The sequence below is a fragment of the Ovis canadensis genome, chromosome 12, assembly GCF_042477335.2.
Source record: "Ovis canadensis isolate MfBH-ARS-UI-01 breed Bighorn chromosome 12, ARS-UI_OviCan_v2, whole genome shotgun sequence".
Taxonomy (NCBI): domain Eukaryota; kingdom Metazoa; phylum Chordata; class Mammalia; order Artiodactyla; family Bovidae; genus Ovis; species Ovis canadensis.
Window position 1 is genome coordinate 85,033,702 of NC_091256.1, and position 23,584 is coordinate 85,057,285.

Genomic DNA, 23,584 nt, shown 5'->3' on the forward strand with positions numbered 1-23,584 from the left:
ACGAAGCAGTGTCTGATTGTACTTTATGTGTGATATGGGTTTAATTACTTATTCTCCAATCCTTATAGAACATTTCTTTCATCACCTTTTCCTTTTAAAGCCTTCTTCTCCTATTTTTTTTATTTTCCATTCCAGACCATGTATGTACCAGTGTTTTCTGAAATGTGAGACCATGTTGTACTTGATACCATCTTAGGAACTAAAGGATTTATTTGCTTCCAAAATAATGAGTTCTGTGAAACAAGGAATGTATCTGTTAAGGCTCGAGTGCAATCTTTGCATCTGAAACTAGTGGCTTTGTCTTGTTTTGTGTCTGTGTATTGGGGTGTAGAGCCAAACTACAGGGAGATGGTTACAGAATGCTAAATTCATCCACTGTTAAAAGGACACCCGTGGAAACTGTGCTAAAGGCTCTTTAGGTTGTTAAGACAGTGGCATTTTAAAAACATTTGTCTTATCTTAAATTTTGCCTTTAGCTAAGATGGCTCCAAGTAAATTCTATTGCAGCTGTTTGCTTGTCATTAAAGAGGGGGACTTCAAGCTCTTCATCCTGCATTTAGATCAACTGTTTGACTGTGATGGTGATTTTTCTTGACTTTATTTCATGCATTTCCTGGTTTGCACGGACCAACTCAGCCAGCTGTTTGGGATTTATGTGAACTCAGGGTCAAAGTGCTGATGCAGCTGAGGAATTGTAAAAAAAATTCATTCTGAAAATGGAGGCAAAAGGAGTAAGCACCTAAGCCAGAATCCGTGCTTGGGAGGCTAAAACTGATCAATTTCCTGGTCCCTAATTAAAACAAGCCACCAAACACAACAGCGGCATAAAATCCAGGGCTTTTCCTGGTGATGAATGTGACAAGCCTGCAAATTTCTCCTTGCTGGGAACAGAGATTCCGTGTGCAACAGCAGTTAAGCAGAAAGCTTACTGGCAATTTGTGTTCCGTAATATGTATGTCATCTGCTTACTGTCCAGATCCTGTCCTTACCCTGCTCCATCCCCAGAGTAGTTGCCCACTGACACTAGACCCATAAAACTAAAATGAAAGAGGGAGTCTCCTTCCCTCACCTGTGTGTCTTTGAAGGAGTCCATTCCTGTATGTTGAAGGGGTAAACAATTATGGCTGGGGTATCTAGTCCTTTATATTACTTGAGTTGTGCAAATTTGCATGTGAACCATCTGCTTTTAAATTGAATCCTAGCTTTCCATCAATTAGCACAGTCATTTCAGATGTAAAGTAGGTTAACTTCTGATTGATCTTCAATTAACACTAGTTCTTAACCATTTACTTTATTTCAAATTCATTTCCCCCTCCTAGTTTTATGCGGAAGTTACAGAATGACCTTCCTGCTTTTGAAATGCTGATAGCTCTTTAGGATGAAAGAATTGCCATTCCACCCACACTCGCTTTATCCCTGAATTAGTAAAAGCTCCAGTAATAAAAGTCAGTATAATTTTATTTTCCAAAAGAGCATCAGGGAAACAGGAAGACCTCATTACATGCAAATATATTTGGCTTTTTTGTTTTGTTTTGTTTTTGCTTTATTTATTTAGATTTTAGAATTGGGAATTTTCACAAAATAAGTCACAGAATCATTCTAGAAAGCCCCAAAATACCATCTGTAAAACTTCAGTAATCTAGAGGTGTGCAAAATTATTTGGCTTCTTTCCTAGGACAGAAACTCTCAGTTTAAAGTGGCCTCAGATGTCTTCCAGTCCACATTCACCCAGGGCTGGACAGTTCACTGGAGCATCCCTGCCAGATGGTCAGCCAGCTTTTCCTTGTTGCCACCACTGGACAAAAGGGCAGAATCTCCTTGATGAGGTTGTTAACAGTGAAACTCTGTCAGCTGAATAATATTCACCAATTAATATATTTCAGATATTCTTTTATTGGAATGATGCAAAATGTTATTGATAATTTTTCATGTTAAAAAAAGAAAAAATGAACCGAGTAAAATTAAAAAACTAATTGGCTTTATTCCATGATTCACGAATCAGGAAGCATCCTGTCTAATAAATCCCAGGAGCTATACAAACCAAAATGGATGGTTTTCATAGGCAGAATCAGGATGGGACAAGGAAGTTAAAGAATGGATTATTTCAGGCAAGGTCATCTTCCTGAAGGGGAAGGCAAGGGGTCTTATTAAGCAGACTACCTCACTAGTGTTTATCAGGAAATTCCAGACTGGTGGGTTTAAAATTCCACTCCTGGGAGAAGCTGAAACTGCAATCAGGTTAGATTTTTTTTTTTTTTTTTAAATTTGAAAGTGCTGTATCAGGAGAGATTTTAGTTCCCCATCAGGGATGGAACTAATATCCCCTGAAGTGGAAGCATTGAGTCTTAACCCCTGGACCTCCAGGGGATTCCCTAGGCCTATTGTTTCAACACTTATGGTAGTTTATCTTTGTGATATGTTATCCAAGTTTTCTTTTGATTTGATTAAATCAAATCAAAATTTGATTCATAAAGTATTTGTTATGTCCTAAAGTATAATTTCATCACATGGGAACTATTTTTTTCTACAGAAAAACATATAACGTGTTCTGTAATAGAAATATGATTCTCTTAGTAATCATTTCTGGTGTGATCAACTTACTGGAAGCTTTTTATACCATTAAGCAAAGATAAATTTTTTTTCATGAAAAAGATGTATGAGTTTTTCCTCTTTATGGTCTTTTTTATATATACATCATTGTTTCTCTTATTAGCATGCTATGTTGAAAATAGAACAACAAGGGTCCCCTTATGAGGTAGACCAAGTAATATTTGCTGCAGTAATACATCAAAAATCTCAGTGGCTTAAAACAATAAATGTTAACTTCTCACTCATGTTACGGTCCAATGTCCACGTACTTCTCTGGATGGTGGTCCATAGTATAAAATCTTTTCCATTGAGCTAGCATATAAGGGAAAAAAAAAAAAAAAGAAAGGGAAGACAAAGAGTAGGAGTTTTTGTGGGCCTGAGAGTGGGCTTTATTTTTTCTCCATACATTATATGAGCCAGAACTCGGTCAGTGGCCAAACCCAGTTGCAAGGCTGGCAGGCAAAAACAGCCCAGCCATAGACTCAGGGAGAAGAAACAGGGCTGGTGAGTTATAGCCAGTTTCTGCCACAGTTGCTCTGAGCATCTAGTTTACCTCTCTGCACTGGACATCTGTGCGTATAGAATACTTTCTAGAATTTCTATTGCATGTGTGTGCTCTGAACTTGACTGGTAAATAAATGAGGAGGGTTATGAGGCTCTTGAGTGCCCTGAATTCTTGGGTATATGCACTGAAGTATAGGGAATCTAGGGCTTCATCTTGCAGTAACATTGAGGGTGTTCTCTTATTCAAGAAGTCCAATACAGGAAACAATAGGTGGTTAGATCTTCATGGCATTAACCTATTTCCCTGCCCCTCAATAGAAATAGAAGGGGAAAAATTGAAAAACGGTGATGGATTTTATTTTCTTGGGCTCCAAAATCACTGAGGATGGTGACTGCAGTCACGGGATTAAATGATGCTTGCTCCTTGGAAGAAAGGCTATGACAAACCTAGACAGCATATTATTAATAAATAACAGACACATGAGTTTGCTGACAAAGGTCTGTATGGTCAAAGCTATAGTTTTTCCAGTAGTCATGTATGGATGTGAGAGTTGGACCATAAAGAAGGCTGAGTATGAAATAACTGATGCTTCTGGACTGTGGTGCTGGAGAAGACTCTTGAGAGTTCCTTGGACTGAAAAGAGATTAAACCGGTCAATCCTAAGGGAAATCAACCCTGAATATTCACTGGAAGGACAGATGCTGAAGCTGAAGGTCCAATACTTTGGCCATGTGATGTGAAAAGTCGACTCATTGGAAAAGACCCTGATGCTGGGAAAAATTGAAGGGAAAAGAAGGGGATGACAGAGGATGAGATGGTTGGATGGCATCACTGACTCAATGGACATGAGTTTGAGCAAGTTCCAGGAGATAGTGAAGGACAGGGAAGCCTGGCATGCTGAGGTCCATGGGATTGCAAATAGTTGGACACGACTTAGCAACTGAACAACCACAGCAACTTTAGGAAGTATAAGAAGCAAGCATTACTTCTTTATTTGACCTAGTCTTTCAGACTTTATTTTTTATAAAAGTCCAAATTTTAGCAAAACAGTAATAGGTAGAAGTAACTTAAATAATACTTTGTACATTGTCTTGGGGTATTTTTTGAATAGTCATAAATTTTAGAAGTTTTTTTAAAAACTTCACTTTTATTTTTAAATTGTTCTTCTAGTTGTACTGAGGTATAACTGACTGTATAAGTTTAAGCTGTATAGAATAAAGGCTTGACTTATATATGATGAAATGGTTATCACTATAAGTTTTGTGACCACTGTCATCTTCTATAGATAAGAAACTTCAAAAATAGAAAAAAATCTTTTTTCTTGTGTTGAGAACTCTTAGGATTTACTTTTTTAACAACTTTGATATATAGCGTACAGCAGTGTTCACTATATTTATCATGTTGTACATTAGACCCATAGTAATTGTTTGTCTTATAACTGGAATTTTTACCTTTTGACTATTTTCTCCCAATTCCCTGTCCCCCTACTCCCACTTTTGGTAACCACAAATCTGACCTTTTTTATTTTTTTCTGAGGTTGTTTGTTTTTGAAGTATCGCTGACCTACAACACTAGGCTAGTTTCTGGCATGCAACATGGTGATTTGATGGTCAAAACGGCCACCACAATAAGTCTAGGAGAGGGAAAGAGGAGAGGGAAAACGTTGGCTTAAAGCTCAACATTCAGAAAACGAAGATCATGGCATCCGGTCCCATCACTTCATGGGAAATAGATGGGGAAACAGTGGAAACAGTGTCAGACTTTATTTTTTTGGGCTCCAAAATCACTGCAGATGGTGACTGCAGCCATGAAATTAAAAGACGCTTACTGCTTGGAAGGAAAGTTATGACCAACCTAGATAGCATATTCAAAAGCAGAGACATTACTTTGCCAACAAAGGTCCGTCTAGTCAAGGCTATGGTTTTTCCAGTAGTCATGTATGGATGCGAGAGTTGGACTGTGAAGAAAGCTGAGCGCTGAAGAATTGATGCTTTTGAACTGTGGTGTTGGAGAAGACTCTTGAGAGTCCCTTGGACTGCAAGGAGATCCAACCAGTCTATTCTGAAGGAGATTAACCCTGGGATTTCTTTGGAGGGAATGATGCTGAAGCTGAAACTCCAGTACTTTGGCCACCTCATGTGAAGAATTGACTCATTTGAAAAGACCCTGACGCTGGGAGGGATTGGGGGCAGGAGGAGAAGGGGACGACAGAGGATGAGGTGGCTGGATGGCATCACTGACTCAATGGACGTGAGTCTGAGTGAACTCCGGGAGTTGTTGATGGACAGGGAGGCCTGGTGTGCTACAGTTCATGGGGTTACAAAGAGTCGGACATGACTGAGCAACTGAACTGAACTGAATATGTCACCATATAAAGGTATTACAAGTTATTGATTAGTTTTTCCCCATGCTGTGCATAGCTATCTATCATCTATTTATCTATTTGGTAATTTTTAGTTGCTGATCTCTTAAGTTCAAATGCATTTTAACAACTCTGCATTTTTACTCCCCTCCTACCACACTGACTGCTTTTGACCTCATATTTTACATTTCTGTTTTCTGCTTCCCTTAACTACTTACTGGATATATATAGATAATTTAACTACTTTTGTCTTTTAACCTTCCTACCAGCTTTATACATGGGTAATTTGTGATTTGTACTATATATTTTTCCTTACCAATGAGAATTTTCCTTTTGTAATTTCATGTTTCTACTTGTGGCCTTTTCTTTTTGGGTTAGAGAAGTCCCTTAAACATTCCTTGTAAAAGTGGTTTGGTGGTGCTGAACTCATTTAGCTTTTTCTTGTCTATAAAAGAGATTCCCTGGTAGCTCAGCTGGTAATGAATCTGCCTGAAATGCAAATAGACCCTGGTTCAATTCCTGGGTTGAAAGATCCTGTGGAGAAGGAATAGGCTACCCACTCTAAAACTTTTAATCTCTCCTTCAAATCTGAATGAAAAGCTTGCTGGGTGGAGTATTCTTGGTTGCATTTTTTCCCTTCCATCACTTTAAATAAATTCTACCACTGCTTTCTGGCCTGCAGAGTTTCTGCTGATAAGTCACCTGATAGCCCTATGGGAGTTCCCTTGTATGTAAACTGGCTATTTTCCTGTAGCTTTTCCCATGCCCCCTTTAATACTCTCTATTTATCCACCATTTTTGCCATTTTAATTACAATGTGTCTTGGTGTTGTGGGCTTCTCTTGTGGCTCAGCTGGTAAAGAATCTGCCTGCAATGAGGGAGACCTGGGTTCAATTCCTGAGTTGGGAAGATCCTGTGGAGAAGGGAAAGGCTAACCCACTCCAGCATTCTGGCCTGGAGAATTCCATGGACTGTTACAGTCCCCGCGGTCACAAAGAGTCAAGCCGACTGACTTTCACTTTCACTTTTTCACTTTGGTGTTGTGTTCTCTGGATTCATCCTGTTTGGGACTCTCTATGCTTCCTGGAACTGGATGCCTATTTTCTTTCCCAGGTTAGGGAAATTTTCAGCTGTCATCTCTTCAGATATATTTTCTGCTTCTTTTTCTATCTCTTGCTCCTTCTGGGATCTCTATAAGGAGAACATTAGAACACTTGATGCTGGCCGAGACATCTCTTAAATTGTCCTCATCTCTGTTCTTTCTTTTTTTTTTTTTCTGTTCTACTAAGCATTTTCCACTATTCTGTCTTCCAACTCACTGATCTATCCCTCTGTATCATCTATTCTACTGTTAATTCCTTCAAGTCTGGTGTTGCCCTGCTGATGAGTGGGGCTGGATCCCAGGGCAGCTGGCTGAGGGGTTCAAGTTGCCTTATAGCTTGCATAGCCCTGCTGATGGATAGAACCGTGGTCCAGGGAGCCTAAGGGTTGTTGTCTATCTGCTGGTGGGCAGAGCCGGATCTCAGTGTCTCTGTATGCAGTGCTCTGGGTGTCCCGGGGTTAGTGCCAGGGCACTGCTATACAGAGTCAGGTGTAGGCATCCATGTGGACAGGGGCAGCTCTGGGCTCAGGGTGTCTTAAGGCAGTGGGCTTGCTGGTAGAGGGCTGTGTCTCCACCTTGCTAGCTGCTTGACCAGAGGCATCCAAGTGCTGGCACCAGCAGGCTGGTGGGCGGCGCAGGGTCCCAGTGCTAATAAGCTAAAAAGAGGATTTCAAAATGACACTTGCCAGCACTAGAACCCACATGGTAGTTGGAGCCCCTCAAACAGCCGCTGCCAGTGTCTGTATCCCCAGAATGAGCTCCAGTTGTTTCCTGCCTCTCTGAGCGGCTCTCCAAGAACAGCAGGTGAGTCAGATCCAGGATCCTTTCAAATGACTACTACTGCCTTGGGTACCAGAGCCTGTGAGATTTTGTGAGTGCCCTTTAAGAGTGGAGGGTCTATTTCTCAGAGTCCTCTGGCTCTCCTGAAAATAAGCCCCACTGGCTTTCAAAATCAAATATTCTGGGGGTCTGTCTTCCAACTGTAGGATCCCCAGGCTGCAGATTCCAATGTGGGACTCGGACCACTTGTTCTTTGGGAAAATCCCCTGCACTTGTAATTATCCTCTCATTTGCAGGTTACCCCCTCACGTGTAGGTATCAGTCCTGACTGTATCACATCTCTGCCCTTCCTGCCTGTCTTATTGTGATTAGTTCTTTATGACTTTAGGAGTCTCCTTCTCCTGCTTAGTTATAGGAGTCTTTTCTGCTAGCTTTTCTAAAGTTTCTCATCTGTAGTTGCTCTGCAAATGTTGTAAGTTTGATGAGTCACGGGAGGAGGTGAGTTCCGAGTCTTCCTACTCTGCCATCTTTGGCCATTCTCCGGGCACAATTCTTGCCAACATTTGAAATGAAACTGAGTTGCAAGGAGATTCGACTTCATTGGTTTGATATCGGTGCAACCGCTATATTTGATTTGGAAAGAGGTGGCTGACTTTGATGCATATAATTTGAAAGAGTTAGTTTAACTCTTACCATGGGTCTCCAGCACATGAGTATCTAACTAGTCACCACTTCCCTCTCTGGCATCCTGTCATACCTGCTCATTCTAGAGCCTGCAATAAAACGGATGACCCTCTCTGACCAAAAGAGAACTCAGAGATTTTTCAGTGTTCACAGACTACCGGGCCAACATCCATCCATCAGCTCTGTCTTCATCCTGTTTGGGCTGATGAGAACTATAGCCCTGGGGCAGAGATGTTCACTCTTCTCTCCACTTGGGCTAGGGGTAGAGAGGGGTAGCATTAAGGCTTGTTTGCACTTTACTTACGTTTAGTGAACCTCCGGGAACTTCAGTGTGAATTTATGCGAACTTCCTGTGAAATGACCAACTTGGTTAAAGGAAAACCCTGCCTGTAGTTATTCCCTTAGCACTGGACATTAATCTTTTGATTTGCTATGGTCTTGGTTTTTTTTCATTTTTTATTGGAGTATAATTGCTTTACAGTGTTGTTCGGTTTCGGCCATGCAATAAAGTGAATCAGCGGTATGTATACACATTATCCTTCTCTCTTGAGCCTCCCTCTTGCTCCCCTATCCCATCCCTCTGAGTCATCACAGAGCAGCGAAGTGAGCTCCCAGTACAGCAGCTTCCCACTAGCTAGCTATCTTACACATGGCAGTATGCATAGGTCAATGCTATTCTGAAATTAATCTACTTTTGCTTTTGTTTTGTTTTTGGCATTAATCTTTAATAGGACTAAAGTAGAGCGTCATTCAATAACCCCAATTCTGAATTGTAGCCCAGAATAAGGAAGCAGATAAAAGAGGTTCTCAGTTTGAGTGGCTCAAATGGTAAAAGAACTGCCTGCAATGTAGGAGACCCGGGTTTGATCACTGGGTTGCGAAGATCCTCTGGAGAAGAGAATGGCAACTTGCTCCAGTATTCTTGCCTGGAGAATCCCATGGACAGAGGACAGAGGACTAGCGGGCTATAGTCCATGGGATCACAAAGGGTCAGACATGACTGAGCGACTAACACTTATCACTTAATCAGTTTGAAAAAGCTGCCACTATCTAAATTCAATAGTCAGAAAGGAGAGTCAATGAAAAATTAACCAGTTAACCTAAGAAAGAAAGAGGGAATTTTATTTAAGCCAAATTTGAGGATTATAGCTCAAGAAGAACATCTCAGAAAACTCTGAGAAAGGTTCTGCCCATTTGAAATCAAAGCAGTTGTATTCATTTTTTGAGATGGGGCTGAACATAAACTGAAGTATTATTGACAGTTTACACAATCAAGATCTAAGTACTACATGACCCCTTATCAAGAATGAATGTTATCTTTAAAATGCTGTCTTGTTGGTGCTGAGAATGTTGCCCTTTATGACTGAGCAGGTATTTCTGCCTGTGGTGCTGCGTGTGTGCTGTGTGTGTGCTGTGTGTGTGTGCTATGTGTGTGTGCTGTGTGTGTGTGCTGTGTGTGTGTGCTGTGCGTGCTTAGTCCCTCAGTCATGCCCCATTCTTTGCGGCCCCATGTACTGTAGCCTGCCAGGCTCCTTTGCCCATGAAATTTTCCTGGCAAGAATACTGGAGTAGATTGCCATTTCCTACTCCAGGGGTTCTTCCCAATGCAAGGCTCAAACCTGCATCTCTCGCATCCCCTGACTTGCCATAAAATATTAATTTAATCTCATGCGAGAGGTTATGCAGGCAAAGCACTACTTCCTACACAGGAGGCACTGGAGTCTCAAGAAGGTGTAGAGGACTTTCCCTGGTCTTGGGCAGTTGAGAGTTGGCGCCTTCCACTTCTTGAAGGTCACAGGGATGAAAGGAGGCAGGGAGAGGATTATAGCCCTGCTGTCAAAACCAGGTTGGTTTTCTATGTTCTTTTACCAAACTCAATGCCTTTGACTGTCTGTTTAAAATCTTGTGCTGTAGAAGTCAATAGTAGTGATGCCAAAAGCTCAGCCTCTGTGCACCAGTGCTAAATCAAATCACAGAGATAGAGTTTTGGGTTAAGTAGAAAAGAATAGTTTAATTGCTCTGTCAGACAAAGGGGACACAGCAGATTTGTACCCTGAAAAACTGTGTGTCCCAATGGAAGAGGATTTGATGAGTTTTATAGCGGTGGTTCAGGGCAGGGCTGCTTAAGGATCAGCATGTGTGCAGGGTCTCAGGTGGTCTCCTGATCGTCTCTGAAGAATGCTTCATCAAGTAGTTAGCATCTTCCATTTGTTGGGAGTTTCAGTTCTGCAGAAAAACTCAGAGATATTTTTATGTGTTCTGCCCCGGCCTCTTCCCTAAGAAGGCACTACTCTTTCTTGACTGCCCCTCCCTTATCTCTTCATCACTTTCTTCCCTTATTAGCCACTGAAAGGTTTCTGTGACCAGGACCCCCACAAGGTCCTGCTTGGTTTCAAGAGCAAAACTCACAGAGCTTGCTTTCCTTGCAAAAAATGATTCAGTTATGACACCAAATCTCAAAACTCTCTCTTCTCCTCTCTCTCTCTCCTCTCTTGTCTATTAATGAGGACCTCTACCTTTACTTTTTCTGGCATTTTCCCCCTTTATTGGTGAGTACGTTCACTTCTCAGTCTGGCTTAAAAATAGTTTACTCTTTTCAAAAAGGCAGCCAAAGATTTAGTGAGAAACTAATTAATTGATATTTAGTCTTGAAAAAAAAGGGGGGGAACTAAGTTAGGAAATCTAGATTTAAATATTCCTTGATGACTAGCTGTGACTAAAGAATGCTTATTCTTGATGAAAGCGTGTTACTTGGGGGACATCACAAGCCAGTCAGGTAGGTTAAAAGCCTCACTGGCCTTATGAAGAATTTGGCCTTTTTCAACGAAAGTGCCTGTCCTTGCTCTCTGGCATGTAAGAATGTGAAACAGCGAAGGTTCAGAGGCAGTTTATTCCCCCTGTGCCCATCACAGTGCTTACCCACGAGGGACACTGAATTTCTGATTTTTGAATGCGCTGATGGAAGCTCGCCTGCAGGTGTGAGAACAAACGACAAGGGAAATTACATAGGAGGGGCAGAGGGCAGAAAGAATGGTTTTTCGATTTTAAGAACCTGTGAAATGCTTGAGAGGGCAGAGGTCAGTGCATTTTGATCTCTGGGGAGATGAAACACCCTGAGTCGGACAAGAGACGAGGAACCCCAGAAAAGCGCGGTTAACCTCGAAGTCTATGAAAGGCTTGGCAGGGAGGGTAGGAAGTGCAAATCCCATTAGCGGAGAAAGAAAGTATTTTCACAGCCACCTTTTAAAAAGCTGAAAGGCAAGACACAGAATTTTCTCTCCCTCTGCCCTCCCTCCCTGTTGGGACGGAATGAGGTGCCCCAGAGCCAGCACACTCAGAATAACGGCACCGGAGTAATAATGAGACCTTTCTCCAGGGACCAATTTGTCTGCAGAAAGGAGAAGTCATCAGGTATCCATTGTGGACGAATTGCGCCTTCTCTTAACAATGGCTCTGATGAAGCTGCTAGAAGGTTCTTATCAGGGTGTAAAGACTCTTCCAAGCAGCAGGAGAAGGAGAGGGAGGGAGAAAAATGAAAGGCTAGCAACCCCCAAATCATCGTCGAGGAGCAGTGGAGAGAATAAGGGAGGCACGCTTCCTGAATGCAAGTGATGTTAGCTGGTCAGTCAAACCGAGCCTCTGCAGAGAGAGATTAAAAAAGATGAGCGGGGCCAGCCTTCCCATAGGCAGGCTTTTTGCACAGAGGGCGAGGGTGGCTGGGTTTAAGCTGTGGAATTCTAAATTCCTCAGGCAGAAATGAATAGTCAAAGGTCATACCAGCGCCTCCTCTGTCCTCCACCTCGGGACTTTCTAGACCCCAGAGACGTAGGGCAGACCCTCAAGATTCAGAAACAGTGGATTTTCAGGGTGCTATTGACGCAAGAAGAGAAAATTTGTTAGATGCTTCGCTGTGTTGGGGCTCATTGACTCTCCATCACCTCTGGAGAGGTGCCTATTATTACTTACCATGGGACCAGTGGGCTCTGATAAAGACTCCAATTAGATTGCACCCTCAACCAAAATACTTCATTGGCTCTTCATATTTAAATGGAGTTAAGCTCTGCCCTTTCTCTACCTCCAGAATTCAGTTTCCAGGACGTGACTACCATCCACCTCTCTGGATTTTTTCCCCCACAACTTATAACTGTACCTTTGGTTTCCTGCTGGGAAGTTGACTCCTTGATGTTGTCCAGTTGAGACTTCACTTCTCCACACTCCTGCCTTGGTTGATGTTAACCCCTCCACCTGGAATGTTCTTGAAGCTCTACCCACCTTTCAAAGTTGGGAGAATTCCTCTCCTTCGGGAGATCTTTATCAAAATGGAAGTAGCATCTCCCTCTCTGAAATGCTTAGGGCACTTCTCTCTCTATGGGGCGTCTCCTATTGCACCTTGTTTATGGTTGTTTATGGTCTTGTATAACTCTCTCTAATGAACCGTGAGTTCTTCAAGGGCAAGGACTCTGTCTTTCTTATCTCTCTTTATCTCCCACTGCCTAGCACATTGTAGATAATCATTAAATAGCGATTAAATAAGAATTTCATTAGCACCTGTATTTCTAATTTTGACGTTGCATGAACTTTCTAAGTTGATTTGAAAAACAAATTTACAGGAAGAAACTGGATCTGAGAGGCAACATTCAAGTCCTAGATGGACAGTCACAGAAGAAGAGTTGTCACTGACTCATATTCTTCCCAGGGACAGACTGCTTACACATTTTGGATTTTGGCACTTTTCCCTTCTTTTCCTCCTTACCTAAAGAAGGTGGGATACAGGTGGAATGTATCGCATACTTAACTCTATGTCTACCCCTTTGCTGACCATTTTACACCACTAACCCATCTAATCTTTGCAATAATCCTTTGCAGGAGCATTATTTCCATTACATAGTTGAGTGAAAAACAAAATAAACAAACAAACAACAATAACAACAAAAACAAAGACCCGAGAGCCACAAGTCTAGGAGACAGACTTGGATGCTGTCCCCAGAAAACTACGGTTCGAGGTCAATCTCTGTCACAAGTCAGTAAAGTAAAGCTTAACCAAGTTACGGAAACTCTGTGGGCTCAGTATCCACATCTGTAGGAGGGGGAGCATAATGATCCCTGGAATGTTTGTTGTAAGGATTTAAGGAAAGGATTAAATGTGATTAAATGATCAAGCAAAGTGGAATTTCCACCATGGTGCTTGAGACACAATCTATTAGGAATTAAAAAAGAAATTAAGATGCATTCTTTTGTATTATCTAAAAGTGACCAACTCCATGTGATCCGATGTTCTGTTTTAACCCAGTTCAATCTCTGGGCAGGAAATCCTCCTCATTCAACACTAAGCTAAATGCCCTTTCAGGGTGTTCCTGGGATCTCTCTGTGTACACATCTCTCTTTATTGTCTCTCATTCACAAAAATTTTTACAGAAGAGTCTTGTCAAGATGACACTCAGGTAGAGAGTAGAAATGGAGAGGTAACAGTGTCCCATTTTTAAGAATACCAAAAACCTTTAGTAACTTCTGAGCCCATGTGACTAATTAGAGCCAGAACTAAAGATCAGACCCCAGGGCTCCTCTCTCCTCCACCAGGAGACTCAAGAGGACTTGTCCTGGCCTAGGGAACAGGTGACAGTGCAGAGACAGATGGGACTTGTTTTCAAGTCATCTCTAATTTCCCTTGATTTCTATGCTCTGGTTACATGTTAATGGCTTGGCAGAAACTTCAAAATTAAACTTGTGAAAGACATCACTGTTATTGGACCTCTAGGCAATTACAGTAGCTGTCAAAGGTTTTAGAGCCAACATCCAGCTTGACCCTTTCTAAATGACTCGAGCGGCATTTTAATGAGAAATGAAAGCAGAAAAGGTGTTGCTTTTTTTAAAACAGGCGGTTTTAATGGGGAAATTGGGACTGAATTCGACTGCCTATCCAAAGGGTACTGGTGGGACGGGTGAGCAGAGCCTAGGGCTGTTGACTTCTGTTTGTTTCCGCAGCTTTCTCAGTCTCTCCCACTGGAACCTCTCGGGAGAAGTCACAAAGAGACATGCTGAAGAATTACTCCCCGGGAAGGCTTCAAGCTCATGACTGCATTTGAGATAGCTAGATTACCAGCTCCAGTCAGTCCCCCTTTTCTCCTTCATCTCTGGGCCTGGTCAAGAGTAACCGACTGGGTGCCAAGGCCAAGCTACCTTTTTTTTTTTTTTTCAAAAGACAAAATTCATACACCCTAAAATTCACCTATTTAAGGTATACAGTTTTGTACATTAACAAAGTTGTGCAACCATCACCATGGTCTAATTTTGTGATGTGTTCACCACTCCAAAAAGAAGCTCATCCCCATTAGCACTCATTCCCCATTCTTCTTGTCTTCGGCCCCTGGAAGCCGCTAATCTGCCTGTTTCTATGGATTTGCCTCTTCTGGGCATTTCGTAAAAATGGAATAATGTGATGGATGGCATTTTGTGTCTGGCTATATTCACTTAGCATAATACATTCAAAGTTGAGAGGTTAAAGGGAGCAGTCTGAAAGATCAGTCTCACTTCTGACATCAATTGCAAGTTTGGAGACCCAACGATTTAAAAGTTGGCTAGAAGGACTCACAAAACTCACTGAAAGCTGTTATACTCATGATTGCTGTTCATTACAGCTAAAGAAGAGCATTAAAGTCAGCCAAAGGAAGAGGTACATAGGCAGAGTCCACCAAAGTACCAGCTGTGGAACCTTGGTATGCAGAGCCGTGGTGTACAAAGTCTATATTCGGGCTTGATTATGTAAACCTGTTTGACTGCCCAAGTGGCTGACTTTAGTCTCCAGTCCTCAGAGGTCAACCAATAATATGTGTCCCAAAGCCCCATCCTAAATTCCACTGTTAGACTCTGGTTGGCCCAAGGCTCCAAATCAAACAAAACCACTTTTAACAGTCAGTACATTCCAAGGGCCCAGATTCTCAGGAGCCAAGGGAAAAGGCCAGATCTCTGTTTGGGTAAAAATGAATTCTTTACTATATAAGCGTTCATCCAAGTTGTAGCCTCTGTTAGTACTTCTTTCCCTTTTATGGCTGAATAATGTTTGGTTGTAGATATACTTTTTTGTTTATTCATTCATCACATGATGAGCTTTGGGTTGTTTCTGGTTTTTGGCTAGTATGAATCATGCTACTATGAAAATTTGTGTACAAGTATTTCCATGAGCATATGTTTTCAATTTTCTTGGATATTTGCTTCCTGTTAGGAAAAACAGCCTCATGTGGGTGGTCTTTTGGTCCCTACGTGGCTGCAAAAGAAAGGGTTGGACTCGGAGCACTTCTTTACCAAGAGATTAGGGGCTCACAGCCCGTGCCAGGCTTATCACCTTATGTGAGATAGTAGTGGCCCACAGGGACTTCAAAATTGTGTCATAGTCACTCTTTTGGAATCGAATTCCAATGAGATAAACTGTTAATGTGAATTACTTTAGCATAATTAAGAAAAATGGACATTGAATAATAGCTGAAAGTTCAATTCTGGTGGGGGAGGAAAACAGTTCTAAAAGGCAGAAATAGTTAAAAAAAAAAAAAAAAAGTAGGGGTTGCTTGTAAGGATCTGTGGGAAGAGTGCCAGGAACTAGGGTTGCTAGAGCAGAAAGGGGCAGTCTATAGGGGAGAGAAAGCACTCAAGGTACAGCTCACACACATCACAGTCCTATATCCGTGTAGGCTTGGCTACTGAAGCAAAGCTATTTGATTTTCTAACTCAGGCTTGATTTTCCCTTAGTGATTCCCTTAGGATTCTTGTTACAGGACAGTGGCAACAATGGAATGAGACATGCTTTCTTATCCAATTCTTTTGGAGAGAGAAAGATTGATGGGAAACAATACAAACATCTTCCTGGCACAGATGGGCAGAGCATTTTGCTCGAGGCAGATCAGTCCTAGCACACTGGAGACAGTTCCAAGAACCACATTAGAAGGGCTTCAGGGAATCACGGAGTTGGCTGGGAAAGGAATAACAACAAGAGCTAAATATGGACCGGCTGGCTCATCACCTCTGAAGGGGAACCAAGCAGTTATGGTGATGATCTTGTGGGCAAAATGCTATGGGGAATTTGCCTGGGCTGTAGGCATGAAAGTGAAAAGGAAGTGAAGTCTCTCAGTTGTGTCCGACTCTTTGCGACCCCGTGGACGGTAGCCTACCAGGCTCCGTGGTCCATGGGATTTTCCAGGCAAGAATACTGGAGTGGACTGCCATTTCCTTCTTCAGGGGATCTTCCCAACCCAGGGATCGAACCCGGGGCTCCTGCACTGCAGGAGGCATAAGATGCAGCCAATGTACGGGGAAGGAGTACCCAGGAAGAAGTACCCGGGAAGAACGCCCTGCACCGGTGGCTTTACAGGGTACTCTCTCCGCTTCTTTTTCTTCCCCTGACCTGATGCATTCCTCAACTCTGTTGCGTGTGCATCTCCAATGTAAAGAAATGTGAAAAGACAACTTGAAAATTGCCTGAAGAAAGACCGCATGGTGCATGCTCCACGGAGCAGATGATGTGAGTAGCAACACCTGGATCTCCTCCCACATTTATGCACCTTGATAGGTGGACACCCTTTGGAGCACGTCTTCTTCATAAAATGCTGAGGCAGTCATCTTCTTCTCTTTTTTTTCCCATTTCCATTTTGTTTGCTGGAGGGGAGGAAAATAAAATTTTTTCTACCCTTCTAGGCTTTCATCAGGGGATCTGTAACAGAAGATGGACTAACAAGAGCGTAGCATCTATTCTCCTGTGTATTTCATATCAATTTTAGGGACTTCCCTGGCCATCCAAGGGTTTAGATTCTGTGATTCCAATTCAGGAGGTGTAGGTTTGAGCCTTAGTTGTGGAAAGATCCCACATGCCATGTGGTGTGGCCAACAAAACAAAAGTCTCTTTAAGAAAAAGTTTTAAATTTTATATGCTATGGGTGCCTTCATAAGGAAATGAAGATCTAGCGAAATAGTTAAAACTGGGAGTTTTTTATACAGGGTTTGATGAAGAGTGGACAGTAGTGGGAAATTGTGACAAGACAAAGGAAAACAAGCTCAAAGGAATAAACTGGGAGAACTTGGCAAGGTCCGTTCATTCTGGCTCCTCTTGCAGTTCTGACTTGGAGCTAGGATGCTCCTCTCCTCTAGGTATAGGGCGAGCGCCTCTCCCGTGAGGGTCTTATGAACTGCATTTGGAGAAATTCAGGAAGTCCTTCCAGTATCTATGGTTTCTTAAATCCCTTTAGCTTAAAATATTCAACATGCCAAGGTGTTGTATTTTGGGGTAACGTGTTCTGAACCTTGTCATTGCAGAGAGAAGAACAGTGAAATAGTGAGGGTTTCAAACTTTATTTTTAAGTCAATGAGATAGTTTGGTGGGTGAAGAGACTTCAATCGCTCTTGTACCTGGATCATTATCATGATGGCGCTTTTAAGCTCATCGCCTTTCTTACTTTTAAAAATAGATTCAAACTGACTTTGGATAACGTCTTTGAAAGCAAGCAAACAACTCTGTGATTCCTACCCATAAATTCGTGAGACATTTTGGGAACCACTGTTGGAGTATTGCCATAACAAGCGAGCAAGGGTGATTCAGGGTCTGTAAATATCAAGGAATTCACTTATGCTTAAATTTTTTTTTTTAAGTTTCAGGGAACTGGTTTTGAGCCATAGGGCTGCCTTGTTCATTTGGTTTTTACATAGCAGCCCTGTGTCAATAAGGCCAGCGACTTAGGCCTTACTGGTTGGGAGATAACTAGGTGAGACCTTTGGCTCTTGGGTGAAGGAGAATGGAAATTAAGATGCAAGAGGAAGGACAGAAATCTAGACAGCGAGGAGCGGAGCTGAGCCATAAACCTTCTTGGCAGTGGCCTTGATGCTGCAGGACTGCTCGGCTTTCAACAGGGACACAGAGGCTTGAGCACCATTATTTATGGTGAGCACCCCTGGGGCCTGGTCTTGGAGAAACAGCCTGGGCTGTCAGTCTGTAGAAATGGCTGTAAACATTTACGAATCCTGAGTATTTCCAGGATGCAGTGGGCAGGCTTTTCAAAAGCAGACCGTCCACTTGCTGAGCATACTTCTGGCTGCTCGTAAACACTGTCTCCTTGGAAAATGTGCTGACTTCTTTTCATTCTACCTCACCTCCATCTCCTTTTCACTTCAAGAACTGGAGTTGGAGTTACAACTAAACCGCCTCTTCCTTCCAGGGTGGGAGCTCATCATGCTGTGAGAATGGTTTTCCTTCTGCAGCCCTCTTTTATGACAATGCCCTCCATCTTGTTTGCGGGAAGTATTCATAGTCCCGTGAAAGTAAGCCGGCTAATCATGAGGTAACCGATGCCTCTGGAGTAGAAAACATGAAACTGAATGACAGGCATCCAGCCACAGATGTACTAATTTAATTTCATGCCCCGACATCAGCTGCTCCTCGCCACTTAAAAGGAACATTTGCATCCGTCTGTCATCAGCTCTCCCTTTTCATTTTAAAATCTCTTTGCTCTCTTTTCTTCCCCTTTGCTCCTTCCCCCCTCACTACAATTTGATGAAATAATGGGGCACATTTAAAATCCAAACTCAGGCAATTCAAATACTGAGCGGATGCGATTTTGTTCCATTCTAAGTCAGCCTGGAAGAGTGTCTGGGGAGGAGAAATCAAGGGGCCAAACAAAAAAGCAAGTGAGAGAGACAGAAGATTTTGAATGCAAATCAACTTCCTCAACCCATTTGAAACAACCTGCTGTGAACCGGGCTAGAACGCATGGCCCATTAGCACCTTGCTAGGCTGTCAGAGCCCCGAGCAGCTTAACAGGGTGATAATGGGGAGGAAATGGCCAGGAACTTTAGGGGCTCAGCCCCAGCTCCTTGCTATTCTACCCAGTCACTCTTGGGACCCCCAGGTGGGGCTGGTTAGAGTAGCTCCAGAGAAAAGGAGGGGGAGAGAGAGCAATATCATTAAACTTATTGTTGACTTTTTAAAAATGCACCTCTCTAGCAAAAGAGAAAACAAAGGTTAATTTTAGTTTCCTGGAGTTGGGAGGGGCAATTTATTTATTTATTTTCTTTGGGGATCTCTTTGTGCTTGCTTTCTCTCACTTCATCAAATATTGAGGTTTAGTGGGAAAAAAAAGATAGGATATTAGGGGCTGCATGGTGAAATCTCAGTGAGTAAGTTTTATATAAAATAATATGGTTGACACACAGGCCAGTGAACGATCATTTGTGAATGTTTTTAAGAATGAGATACCAGGACTTCCCTGGCAGTCTAGTGGTTAAGATTTTGTGCTTCTATGCAAAGGTCTCAGGTTTGGTCCTGGTCAGGGAACTAAGATCCCACACACCATGGGGCAACGCAAAATAAATAAATACAATGCAGTACTTGCTTTAGAGAGGGAAACACTTGCTAGAACATCCTCTATTTTCTTCTTTCCCGAGGGTTTTGTTGCCAAGTGGGGTTTGTGACAGTATCTCTAACTCCCTGACATGTAGAATTTATCAGTTCAGTTCAGTTCAGTCGCTCAGTCGTGTTGACTCTTTGCGACCCCATGAGCTGTAGCACGCCAGGCCTCCCTGTCTAACATCAACTCCTGGAGTTTACCCAAACTCATGTCCGTTGAGTTGGTGATGCCATCCAACCATCTCATCCTCTGTCATCCCCTTCTCCTGCCCTCAATCTTTCCCAGCATCAGAGTCTTTTCAAATGAGTCAGCTCTTCGCATCAGGTGGCCAAAGTATTGGAGTTTCAGTTTCAGCATCAGTCCTTCCCATGAATATTCAGGACTGATTTATGTTAGGATGGACTGGTTGGATCTCCTTGCAGTCCAAGGGACTCTCAAAAGTCTTCTCCAACACCACAGTTCAAAAGCATCAATTCTTCAGTGCTCAACTTTCTTTATAGTCCAACTCTCACATCCATACATGAACACTGGAGAAACCACAGCCTTGACTAGACGGACCTTTGTTGACAAAGCAATGTCTCTGCTTTTTAATATGCTGTCTACGTTGGCCATAACTTTCCTTCCAAGGAGTAAAAATCTTTTAATTTCATGGCTGCAGTCACCATCTGCAGTGATTTTGGAGCCCCCCAAAATAAAGTCTGCCGCTGTTTCCACTGTTTCCCCATCTATTTGCCATGAAGTGATGGGACCGGATGCCATGATCTTTGTTTTCTGAACGTTGAACTTTAAGCCAACTTTTTCACTCTCCTCTTTCACTTTCATCAAGAGGCTCTTTAGTTCCTCCTCACTTTCTGCCATCAGGGTGGTGTCATCTGCATACCTGAGGTAGAATGTATAGAGGCCACAAATCTAGCTGATGACAATATTTATTTCTAGATATTAGAATTAAATAATATAAAAGAAGTTAGCAGATATTGTACTACTAGGGAATGGGAGCATTTTCCTTCCATCCTAAAAATGCACAGTTTATGTGGTTTAGTATGAAACAAACTACTGTCTTTAATGGCACTGGGGAAAAAAATTTTGTTGCATGATTTTTGCAACAGATGGTGTTGCCTTTAAAGTCAATGTACTTACAAACTTAGGACTTAGTCCACAGAGGAAAGACCAATCACCATACAAATTAGTGTGGAGAAGTTTGGGCCAAATGAACTCTGCCATTTTCAAACCAAAGTTCTTTGACATGTGTTAAAATTATCCTGCTTTCTTTACCAGAATGATTTTCGTGCGGTTTTGCTTGGTGGAATAAGGGAATAGATTTCATAACCTCATAAGGTCACCAGAATATTTCTCCCCTTCTCAGGCTATGCACCCATAAGAGATAAATAACCCAAGGGTATTTGCTTTAGTTCTCATCTCAGACTGGAGGTGGAGATTAGGATTTACAATGCTAGATTGCTTCTTTTGTCTCTCTGTCAAGATAAAAAATGAGTAATAAATAGCCATATTATACTTAATTTGACAAAAGTGCAAAGTAAGTGCAAAATTTTGCAAGTTTTTAAATAGTGCAATGCCCATGCTAAATGCTAATAGTCCTTTGCTTTTATTCCTCAGGGAGCTCTCTCCCACTTCTTTCTACAGGCAGGATCTCTGAGGCTAAGTAGACATTCTGCTTTTCTTAAAGGATATGGAAATGTCCCCGGGACAGCTGTTCTCTGCTGGCCGAGGAGCCCACAAGGTTAATGAACACCCACAAAGACTGAGGAGGAGAGGGGGCATTCTCCACTGGGCGATTAGCATGCCCACATTCTTTCCTTTGTGGTAATGATGGTCAAGAAGGTGCCTGGCGATAGAAGGGAGAATGGAGGGCTTCTGCTTCTTCTGCCTCCAAAGCTTATTAAAATTCATTTCCATTCAAATAGCCATCCTCTGATTTTCATCATCAAATAAGCACACACTGTACATATTTAACAGGCAGGAGACCTGTGCCGAGTTCATGTCTTTTTGAAGTGAAGGCCTGTTCTGTTAATGACTGTCCATGCTTGTCTCTGTATGTAAATTTCGCGCCCTCCTCTTTCTCACCCCCTCCACTCTACTGCTACCCCAGTTCTGGGGTCTTTGATGAGCAGCCTAGATGCCTATTATAATGATAATTCACTTGGAGCGGAATGGAATCTCCTTGTCTAGTCTAGCTCATTATAAAGGTGAAGCCCTCGGGAGGGCAGGCTGAGAAGGAACAGGTTTACAGACTTTTTTTTTTTTTTCTTCTATAAGAGGCAGAAGCAGGATGGGGGATGGTTTCTTTCCTTCTCTTCCCTTGTGTTTATCTCCGTTTGGGGCTGACCCTTGTCCCCAGACGCGGCGACTGTTCTCTAGTACTCCTGGGGACCACCATTAGCTGCAAGGCATTTCAGCCCAGGCAGTTCTATGCTGAACAGCTGCTGGGAACAGCTGGGCCTGCCCTACTGTTGCCGGTGAGAAACGAAGGGCAATGTGAGTATACTGGGCTTCCTTACACGGGTCACATGATCTGATAATTCACTGGGCACAACACAAATAGGTTGGCCTCTGGTAGTGCGCCAGGTAAGATACTTGTTAGACTTGTTTTCATTTTATTTAAACATAAGGGACATAAGACATCTCTGAGAACTTTGGAAATCTCAGAGAGCATGATCAAGAAGGGTATCAAGAAAGCAATCTTATTAATGGTGAGAATTCTCTTAAACACGTGGCAAGACTGCATTTTCTAGCATAACTCAATTTGTAAACGATCGCATTATCATTACAGTCCAATCAGGGCAGAAGAGCAAGTAACTTCCTTTTATTTTTTGGTTTTTCTCTCACTTGCCTTAAAAAACAAACAAAACCCCAACACTTTAGGTCTAAAATTATCTAACTCAATCTCATAGGTTGAAAAATCATCTCTACATCTATAAGGGTCCTGGCGAGGAGAGTGGAGGAAGAAATTAGTTCTACAAAGCATATGCTAATGGATGAGATATGAGGTAAAGCAAAGAAAAAAAATTCTTGCTCAGGATCTGGTTCTTGTGATTTCTTTCTTCTGTTGAAACAAATGTGTCTCCTAATTTTAGAGAATTGATTATTCATAGAAAGTTCATGCTTTAAGCTGAAATATTTAGTTGATTTACAATAATTTCTGCTGTACAGCAAAGTGATTCAGTGAAACATATATAGATTCTTTTTTATATTCTTTCCCAGTATGGTTTATCACAGGATACTGAATATAATTCCCTGTGCTATACAGTAGGAAGAAATTTCATTCTGATGAGGCAATTTTCCTGTTTTTCAACAAAGAAGTTGGATACATTCAGGTTTGTCTAATCTCCTTATCTGAATGTCTGGAGTGAATCACTGCTGCCCATTTTTGGTAGCACTTGCTGGAAGCTCATCTCTAAGAGTTGCCTGGCCCAGTCTCATTTCACACAAATGATTTGGCAATATCTGATTTTTCATTGTTTTGGCACATTCTTTTTTTTTTTTTCACTTGGGGGTTGTTGCCCAAATCCCAAGGACAGAAGAGTTTGGCAGGCTACCTTCCATGGAGTTGCAAAGTCTGACATGACTTAGTGACTGAGCCCAAGAATTAAGTTGTATAGATGTAGAATTATTAGAGTAGCTGTTTAAGTCTCATCAGTATCAAGGTTGGCAAACGTTCCCCTTTCTTATCTGTAACAAAACGCAACCAAGGCAGTGTGAAGGATTCCAAAAGAACCAATATGGATGAAGCTGTTTATTAGATTTATAAGCACAGAAGGAAAGCGCTAAAGCTATCCTTCTTCTATACTTTATTGAGAATAGGACCAACGACTCAGATTATCGAGACAATATCTCCAAGGCAGAATTGAAATACTAAAGTAAACTGAGAATAAGTTCAGACATTTTAGGAGAGAAGGGATCAAAAGTCAGAGTGAGAAGTGCGTGTAAGACTCCAAATACATTGACACATCAGTCTGCAACAGTTATGTAGCATTGTTAACATAAATTTGTAAATAAAGATCTCATTTCAGAAGACTGTAAAGACGTTCTAATAACCCCTCAGTCCTTTCCCGCATTGAAAAGTCATAGTTCCAAACAGCAGGTGACAATTGACAAAATTATTATTTGGATCGGGTGAAACGCATGCATGTGTGTAGGTAAATAAGTAAAATGAAAAATAATGT